Genomic DNA, 10,120 nt, shown 5'->3' on the forward strand with positions numbered 1-10,120 from the left:
AACCCAAACACGTGCCGTTTCCGGCTCAGGTCGCTGAAATGAAGAGGGCTACGGGGTTCCCGGGCTGTGTCTCGGGTGTCTTCTGCAGAAATCCCACCTGTGTCTGGGTATCCAGTCACGCGGGGCCTGGAAGGGCCCAGTGGAAAGGCAGCTGTTTGTTTTTCCTGCCCGGACCTGGGCAGTAGCGAGCACCCTTCGCTTTCACTCCCTTGTGTCCTGCGGAAAAAGGCTTCCATGGGCTGTCGCGCTGTTTACACCGAGCCTGGATTTCTAGTGCAAAAGCCGAAGGTGCTGAGAGAACCAGGAGAAGCCCTTCCTTACACACCCCAGCCAGGACATGCTGGTCCATTGGGCTGGCACTGCACATGGGCACCTCAACCCGGCCTCCATCTCCCCAGCTAACCCAGCTCACATGTACCTGTCCTCTTCTCTCTCCCCTCTTCCTTTCCCCCTCTTCCCCTCTCCCTCCAGTCCCATGTTTGCTTTTCTGCTTTCTTTCTGTAAACACCTCAGACGCAGGCAAAGCTAGGACAAGACTATTGGAGGATGTTTATGTTGCCAAAACCTTTCATGCAGTCTGTAAAATCTGAGAGGACAAGCTGGCACAATGGGCAGAGAAAAGTAGGACTTAGAGATAACCCAGGGAGGCTTGAGGCTTTTTATTGGCCACAGGGCCCATAAATTATCTTGGCAGCCCCATTTTAGTGTTAGAGAAGCACGGGACTCCCGTCCATCACAGGATCTAGAGGCAAGGCAGTAACAAAGGAACTGCTGTGCAGAAGGGGAGCAAGGGGAACCTCGCTGAACTCTTACGCAGCAGGCTTTATGAGATGTAATATTACTTTAATGTGCCATTAGATCTACATTTAGAAAAAGGGTCGTAACATGGATTGGGCTGCATGGCTAAACAATTCTGTCAGATAATTGTTCTCAACCCAGCCTCCTGCTGAGGGTCTCAGTAACTTCCGTATCACACTGATACTGTGCTATGACTGAATCCAAAGCACACACACAAAGCAAGGGGGATAAAGGAAGATGTGACAGAGCCAGGAGTGACAATCCAGACAGTTATAGCATGGATCAGTAAAATGCTTGAAATATGCAGGAGTGGTTTAGTAGATCAGAAAATAATTCCATAGCCAGGAGTATCACTTTGGATCATGTAAAGAGCCCTGTGCCTTCTCAGCAGAGACATATTCCTAAATTCCGTGAAGTTTGGACCATGCCTTAAAGAAACCCAGAAATATTAATAATTTTTTCAAACTGTTTTGAGGCAGTAGAGAGAATCATAGAATTCTAGAATGGTTTGGAAGGAATCTTAACAATCTGAACTAGATGATCTTAACAATCATCTGCCATAGGCTGGGCCACCTTCCACTAGACCAGGTTACTCAGAACCCCATCCAACCTGGCCTTGAACACCTCCAGGTATGGGGAGCCCATAACATCTCTGGGCAACCTGCTCCAGTGCCTCACCCCCTTTATAGTACAGAATTTCTTTCTAATACCTAATTTGTCTTCATCTTAAGGCCATTCCCGCTTGTCCTACCACTACATGCCCTTGTGAAAAAAACATGGAGGAAAACCACCTAAGGGGTGAAGTGGGGATGGAGAGTAGAAACTCGGGTAATATTTAACTCAGCTGGATTTCTTTCTCTGTTTTACAGTTGAGATTTATGATTCGTGTTGATGAAAGATACGGATGTTTCATGACTGCTTCCAGTAATCACTTGGCCAGAAGTCCTTGGAACATCCTGGAACCCCCCCAACCCTGCCAGACAATGGATCAGCACAGGACACAAAATTATGCTTTCCATAAATAATTGGTGATCTAAAGAAGGTCAGTTGCATGGTACATGACTTCACTTTCATATAAATATACATTGCAGAGTGTATTTGCATAACCTATACTCATTACATATGCATATATAGAGATTATATATATATTGTGTGTGTACAGTAATTTCAGCAGAATTTATATGGTGAATTTAGAGTGCAGATTTTTTATCTCCCGTTTTGAGATCTTCTGATACTCTGAAAGCATCACTATCAGATTATATTTAAATAAGAAAAATTACATGGGGTTAAGTTCACTGTCTGGTTTTAGGGTTTGGGGTGGGTTTTTTGTATCAGAATTAACAGAGTTTAATTAACACAGTCTGAAATCTCCTTGCAATGAAAAGGGCTTGCACAGACCCTCCCCCTGTCAAGAGTTCTAATGACACCCTGTTATTCAGCTGTAGCATCCTTGGGGAGAGGGACTGCATTGGTCCTTCGATGCCTCGGACTGAGGCTGTTCTGTGCTCTGCATTCTGCAGAACTCACTTGCCTTTGCCAGAAAATGAAAGTTTCTCTCTGGTGTGGAGACACCACATCCGTGCCTTGCTGGCCTGATTGCTCTGCAGCCATCCTGAAACAATACACCACCAACAGATGTGTGAACGTTTCCATTCAGTGGAATGAAGTGTTAGTTGCAAAACAGAGTTTTGGTGATTTGAATTGCCTCATGTGCATCAAGCTGTGAAAGAGGTTTAAAGTAAATCATGAATATCATAAATATTGTATTTTTTGAATTATCAGCTCCAACAAGTCCACTGGCAATAGAAAGTGAAGACAGGCAGAATGGGGCCTGATGTCTCTCATTAGAGTTACCAGTGTTTCTAGATGAAATTACAATCTTGCAGTGACATGGAACTGAGTCTACGGAAAAAGCTGAGAGATATTTTCAAGTTTTTTAAACTTGCTGAAAAAAAGATTTTTGGCTTAAACCTGTCATCTGACTTCTGCCAAAGAGGAGTGTTTGGAAAACATGCACCATATTTCAGCACAGTGCTTGATATGGCACTACTGGATGGCTAAGGGTAGCCTTTGAGGATATGAATTTCCTGTCTCTTGGGTTTTTTGTTCACTGACATAGTGAGAAAAAATTATTTTGACACTTCTGACTTGCCATGTCCGTGAGTTACGATGGAAAGCCCATTTCTGTGCAGACTGAAAATCATCCATGCTGAACTGACAGAAGATGTGCTGAGGAATAAAGAAACTGCAGCTCCAAATGGTTTGCTTTAAACTATGTACCTGGTAGCGCTTTTCCTCTCTTCTGGAGAGAATTTCAGTGGAAGTGTCCTGTCGCGTCCTTTACAGCCCAGTGATGACAGCAACAATTGAGCACTGCAAGCCCTAATGCTTGTGGAGGTAGAAGTCAGTGTTCCCACACTGCATGGGCTTGACTGTGCTCTCTCCCTTTGGTCTCACATCCATGGCAGAATCTCCTGAGTGGTTCGATAATCGGTCACCTGACTGCATTTAGGGAGGTAGGACTCTGCTGTGACACAGCTTCCCTGAGAAGAAAATAGTCACCATTCCGCCTACTAATATTACTGGCAAAGGACAACTCTAGAAAGGTATCCTTAATGGTAACTCCAAGGTATTCGCTGCTTAGGAGGTCAGAAGGTGATTACTTGGTAGTACTAATGTGTGAAAGCTTCAAATGAATGAATGTTGCCTAGGTTTTGATTTATCTACTGAATGAGCTATCATGGAGCAAAGCCTAAACCATTAATTACTATTCAATATAATTCTTTTTCGACAAATTTCTTCCAGTTCCAATATTCTTCTCTATTTTTCTTAAGTTACTGCTGGTTTTGGAAAATTAAGAGGAGGTAGACCGAAGCAATGACTCAGAGATGGCTTATAAGAACATACTTGCTAAATATTTGGGGGAAAGAGGCTGTATGTTTCTAGGTTTATAAAGAAATGTGAGAATGAATTCATGAAATGTGGGAATGGTGTCATAGTTCTGGTTAGGATCTTTTCACATAGAGTGATGTTTATGATGCCAATGAGAATAATACTGGGATATATTCTGTCTTTATTTTTTAACAATCTTCTTTGGCGACATTTGGAATCTCTTGAGAAAATACTCAAACTCACTTCCCCTTCATGCAGTTAGAAAAATTCAGACTTGGCTTCATTCTACAAAGCTGCTTTGCTTTAAGTAGCAGTTCTGCAAAACATAACTTCACATATTTCTTTTACTCTATGCTTTATTACTGAGAATATTTGCATGAAAACAGGGTCTTTGTTTAAAAGTTCCTGCTTCTTATTCATCACAGCTCGTTGAGTTGGAAGCAATTACGGTACCCTGTACAGAAAGCTCCGATCCCTTCAGAACAGAAAAATATAAGCAGGAATTGACAAACTTCTAAGAATCTAAGCTCTTGTTTTCATGAAAATGTCCTCATTTCCTTGGTAATAAAAAAGGAGAAGGGAGTAAGTATGTGGCACACAATGAAAAAAAAAGAAAAAAGAATGTTTCAAATGTCTTAAGGTTTGTATATGGGCACTGAAAATTTTTTATTGTCACAGTGACACCTTGCATTCAACCTTGCTTGCTTTCATCCTAAAGAAGAAGGTGTGCACAAAGGATTTTTTTTGTGTGTGTGTATAGTATTTTTTATTCTTTCTACAGGTAATGTATCTTTCTCAGCTACAGCAACACTAATATAAACCAGCTACTGGAATACCACCCAGTGTGTTGTCTAAACCAAGCCAGGACTAATAAGGCAGTGCTGTAAATGCTAGCAGTCTATCTCTGTTAGTGTTCTCAACTTCATTGCCATGGAGGGAGATGTGATAATTGGAAAATGTTCCAGAAAGTTTCAGATATGGTTCTACAGCCATTGTGTCAGGCACTAGTAGACAAAGTCAGCACTGGAACAGAGTGTGGTTAACCAGCTGCCATTGTCCTGCTTACAACAGGACAGAAACTAGGGAGAAAGCAAAAATGAAGAAGAGAATTTCTCAATCTGAAATATTTGGCAAAATACAACATTAATCCCTCACTGGTGTAAAATACCATCCAAATTTTACTTTTGCATTTGATCCATGTATTTGCATCAGCAGCATGGGGGCCTCCTGACTCCACAACATTATAGACAATGATAACTAAAGACCAAAACAGAAGAAATTACTGTTGCATCTCATTGTAGATATTACTTCCTTCACTATTTTCACAGAATCACAGAACCACAAAATAAATGAGTTAGAAGGAACCCACAAGGATCATCGAGTCCAACTCCTAGTCCTGCACAGCACCATCCCCAAGTCACACCACATGCCCAACAGAATTTTCCAAACGTTTCTTGAACTCTGTCAGGCTTGGTGCTGTGACCACTTCCCTGGGGGGCCTGTTCCAGTGCCCAACCACCCTTTGGGTGAAGAACTTTTTTCTAAGGTTAAACCCTGCTGCCTTGTCCATGTCACTATTTGTGAGGTGACATCCTCATCTTCTAATGGGACCATGATATTTCTACTTCCTTCTGCCATTCATATATTTGAAAAAACTCTTTTTATTGGCTCCCACATTTCTGGCAGCTTCAACTCCACCTGAGCTTTGGCCACACAAATTTTCTCCCTACAGTGGGAAACAGCATCTCTCTATTCTTCCCATGTCACCTGACCTTGCTTCCATTGGGCATACACCTTCCTTTTTAGCCTTATTTCCAAGAGAACATTCCTGTTCAGCCAAGCTGGCCTTTTGCTTTGCCTGCTTGACTTCTGACTTTTGGGAATTGCCTGCTCCTGTGCCCTTTGGAGGTGATGTTTAAAAGGTGACCAGCACTGATGGACCCCAGCACCTGCAAAAACATTTTGTCAGGGAAATTTACGTACTAATTCCCTGAGCACACTGAAGTGTTCTCTCCTCATGTCCAGAGTTGAGGTTTTGCTGGCACTCTTCCTCATGTCAACAGAGATTTTAAACTCAATCTCTTTGCGGTCGCTGTGGCCAAGACAGCTGCCAATCTCCACTTTGCTCATGAGATCCACGCTCTTGACAAGCAGCAGATCAAGGAGGGCATCTTTCTGAGTCAGCTCCCTTAGCACCTGTTCCATACAGTTGTCATCCAGGTTATTTAGGAATCTTCTGGCCTGGGTTGTATCAGCTGTGTGATGCTCCCAGTTGATTTCTGGCAAGCTGAAGTCCCCCATAAGGACAAGGGCAGTTGACATGGAAGTGTCCCTTAGTTCCTCATAGAACAACTTGTTGGCATCATTGTCCTGGCTAGGAAGTCTATAGTAGACTCTCACGAAAAAATCCACATTATTTGTTTGTCCCTTGATCCTTATCCAGAGGCTCTCAACTGCACCATTGCCACCAAGTCCTTAACCTAATTGATCTTGTTTCACAAGTGCAATTTGCTTAGAGTACTTATCTTTTTTTCTTTTTTTTGCCACTGTGGTTTTTACTATAAGGTAGCCATGCTCTTTAAGTGAGAACACCCTGCGCATTTTGAGGTTATATGTGTAGGGTCCCAGAATGGTCATTGGAAAAGTGCCCTTTCATAAACTGTGATATGGTAGCTTTGTACTTGGTAACATTTAGATGTCCTCAATAAAGTTATCCTCAAAACAACCAAATTAGTGTTGTTAGCATCAACTTTAAGCAGCAGAACAGTATAAATAGTATCTGCCCTCACACGACTGCTCCCTGCTACCCAAATGCAGCTTATCTATCACACACTCCTTACACTAGTCTCTCTGTTCCTGCTAAACTGCTGAATAATTTTTACTGGGTGTATCCCCATCCTGAACAATAACAACAAATGAAAGATCGTTAATGTTAAAAAGTGAACACAAACAACCAAATTACTTAAATAATTCCCATGACAACTAGGAACTTATAAATAGAAGTGGGCTGCAGATCTCCATGACCTTAAAAAAAATCCTGTTCCAACTCCTCTGCTGTAGTCAAGGGCACCTTCCACTGGACCAGGTTGCTCAAAGCCCCATGCAACCTGGCCTTGAACACTTCCATGGATGGGATATCCACAACTTGTCTGGACAACCTTTTCCAGTGTCTCAATGCCCTCACAGTGAAGAATTTCTTCCTAAAATCTAATCTAAACCTGCCCTCTTTCTGTATACTACTATTTCCCCATCTGTTGCTACGTGCCCTTTCCTGCTGTCTTGTAGCTCCCCTTTAGGTGCTGGAAGGCTGCTCTAAGGTCTCCCCAGAACCTTCTCTTCTCTAAGCTGACCAACCCCACTGTCTCAGACTGTCCTTATAGGAGAGCTGCTCCAGCCTTCTGATCATCTTCATGTGGGACAGTATCAAACGCTTTGCACAAGTCCAGGTGATGGCGTCAGTGATTTGCATCATGTAGAATTGGTTCAGACCTAAGAAGAACTTTCGGGTTGTCTTGTAGGGTTCTTCTGGATGGCTGGGTTGGTTTTTTTGTTGGTCTCCAACTCTCCATGTGCTCTGCCTGACTGGGTTATCCCTCAGGAGTGAGGAGAGGATCCCTGAACAAGGATGGTCCCTGCCACCCGTAGGGCAATGGGACACTGCCACAAAGTAGGTAGAAGATTTTGGGGTATTATATGTAGAAATGCCCAGCACAGAGAGCCGGAGGTAGTCATCATTGTGTCCTGCAAATCTCCCAGCTTGGGAGGGCAGGCCTGGAGAGAACCTCCTCACAGGTCCCACCTCCTGTAAGTACCTTGTACATTTTAGTAAAGGATGGTCCAGAAAGCAGCTGTTCCATATTTCCCACCCACTCTAGGACTCTCCCAGCCCTTTTTGTCAATCTGGAAACATACAGAAAGAAATAAAAGTCTGCAGTGGTTTTCCACAACAGGGATTTAGCTGTAGTTCTGATTTCTAACTGGCTGTGCCCTTCCCCAAGCAGTACAACAAAGAGACACTAAGATGACAGCACTCAGGAATTATACAAGGGATGAGCCAAGGATTGCCCCCCTGTGTCCCTCTAGAGATCTGCCAGAATCCTGGCAATTATCTATACCCAGACCTTGTGAGCCATTTGCTGTTAGAAACAGGTTTAGTTAGGCCTCAGTGTGCCAGTGAGTTTCCTTAATTCCATACTTGTATCACTCAGAACAAAAGCCACAATCAGTCTTAGGACAGTGAGGTTTTAGACAGAGCCAGTCTCTGTGACCATTCTGCCCAGGCACCCCTTTGGTACAGCCCCTCACTCTGAGCTGGGATATAGAAAGAGAGGTAGAGATGGAGCACAAGTCAGCCCAAATGCTTGTTTTATTTCACTCCTTTTAAGTAGTGGTATTTCTCCACCTCTTGTCCCCAGCCATTTAATGACCACTCTCTAGTATATAAAGCAATGCAAAAGTGGCTATAACAAATATTTTCATGGTGCCTTATCTTTTGGATCCTTAAAAGCCTCCAAGGTACTTTTGAGGCTTGTCCACTGCTCTAAAACCTGAGGGATTCACCTGAACCAGCATGTTCTCTCATGTAATTATGATTTCTCTTTTTCCAAGAGGGAAAGACCATTAAAACAAACAAACAAACAAACCAAAAAAAACCAAAACAACAACAACAACATTAAAAAAAGAAAGCAAACACCCCATTGGATAATGCTTCAAGGCTCTGGAACAGAAAAAAATGCTTAATGGGAAGGATAGCATGAATATTTCTATTTATGACCACTAGCCCATAGAGAACAATGCTGCCTTAGCAAAGTCCTCACTGTGTTTAACATATACTGAACTTTGCAGTGTTAAGCTATATATATTTTCATGCATTTCTGCTTGAACTTTGGGTAATGGTTCTTATGAAAGAATGTAAAACTGGAGGTCTTTGTACTTCCCACAGCTATTTTTCAAGCCAGAGTTGTATTTTGTTTTCTGAAATTGATACCCTCATTCAAACAAATATGTGATAAAAAATGTGTTCATGTGTGAAAAAGCCATATGCAGTGTTGAAATTCTGGCCAACTCGTTATACAGATACTACATGCTTGAGAAATGATGACTCAGTAGGGGAATTTTACTCATCCCGTAACATGCTCAACTTCATAAGCAACACCTTGCCTTCTTTTACTCCTTCCAGGGACTGAGGAGGTAGAGATGTGCATGGACATTGGCAGGGTACTTTAGAAAGATATTCTACTGTTTCTGCTGTGGGTTTTGTTTGGTTTGGTCATAAAAGGGATATATAAAGAGACATATACTCTCTCTGTAAGATCAAGAACAGTCACGGTGCTTCTCAGTCTCTGATGGGAAGGAAGAGGGCATTTTGGCCTTTGCCTCCAAACTTGCATGACTCCCTGCTCTATAATCACCTACTGTGTTGTGTTTAGATGGGCAGAAAGTTACCTGTTGGTGTATTAGTGACTTTCTATTTCACGCATTCATTTTGGTAATTAGTCCGAGGAAACAGAAGAAGGACATAGGCGGAAACTTGTTCATCATACACAAGCTAATGCTGGCTGGCCCTGTTGTTCATCTTGCTTTTCTCTATCATTTGTATTTGCACATCTGGATTTGTGAAAGACGTGATCCTTAGCCCATCCCTTGCTACAGGCCTCAGAGAATTAATTGAAATACAATCAATCTGTCTGTAGATGCAGTATCCCTAGAGAAGAGACAGCAGGTTTGCAAACATACTGAAGGAAATAACTGGTCTTCTCTGCTCTCGTGACACCCCACCTGGACTACTGCATGCCGTTCTGGGGCTACCAAAATAAGAAGGACATGTCCCAGCCCGTGACAGGGTTATTGGAATCATATGATCTTTAAGGTCCCTTCCAACTCAAAACATTCTATGATTCTGTGAAGGCAAACTGAATCACTTTTGTTCTCCAAAGCACAAATACAGCACAAGAAGTTTTCTCATCAGTCCATTTTAAAGGGTGATCTTGAAATATATTCTAAAGAATAACTAAAGCATATTCTAAAGGATAACTAAAGGTAAAACACCTTTCTAGATATCTCTCTTTGTAAGTCTCTCTGGTATTGCTGGGTGTCCTGGCCATGGTAGGTACCATTTCCAAAGAGGAAGAGACATCCAAAAAGATTCTTTGAAGCGTTGTAGAAAAATAAATTTCTAAAAAAAAGTCCAATTTTTTTTCTGGGAAACAAAGCAACAGCCACAGGAAAAACAGTCTGTTAAAGTGGTTGCTGCATTTTTGTTCTCCACAAAAGAAGGAAGAATAAGGAGGGAGGAAGGGAGAAAGAAAGAGAAAGAGGGAGAGAGAGACACAAAGAGAGAGAGAGAGGGAGAGAGAGAGAGAAAGAAGGAGAGAGAGAAAGAGAAGAGAAGAGAAGAGAAGAGAAGAGAAGAGAAGAGAAGAGAAGAGAA

At 42.4% G+C, this 10,120-nt stretch overlaps 1 long non-coding RNA gene across 1 annotated transcript in view; it reads left to right on the forward strand.

The window, feature by feature from the left end:
- The window catches only part of LOC108444978, an 11,817-nt gene extending 1,792 nt beyond the window's left edge, over window positions 1-10,025 (forward strand). The window contains exons 2-3 of the long non-coding RNA XR_001859702.1: window positions 1,668-1,840; window positions 2,319-10,025. This is a non-coding gene — a long non-coding RNA (uncharacterized LOC108444978). The remainder of the gene's footprint in view (window positions 1-1,667; window positions 1,841-2,318) is intronic.
- The last annotated feature ends 95 nt before the right edge of the window (window positions 10,026-10,120 follow it).

The sequence above is a fragment of the Corvus brachyrhynchos genome, unplaced genomic scaffold (genome assembly GCF_000691975.1).
Source record: "Corvus brachyrhynchos isolate BGI_N302 unplaced genomic scaffold, ASM69197v1 scaffold60, whole genome shotgun sequence".
Lineage (NCBI taxonomy): Eukaryota > Metazoa > Chordata > Aves > Passeriformes > Corvidae > Corvus > Corvus brachyrhynchos.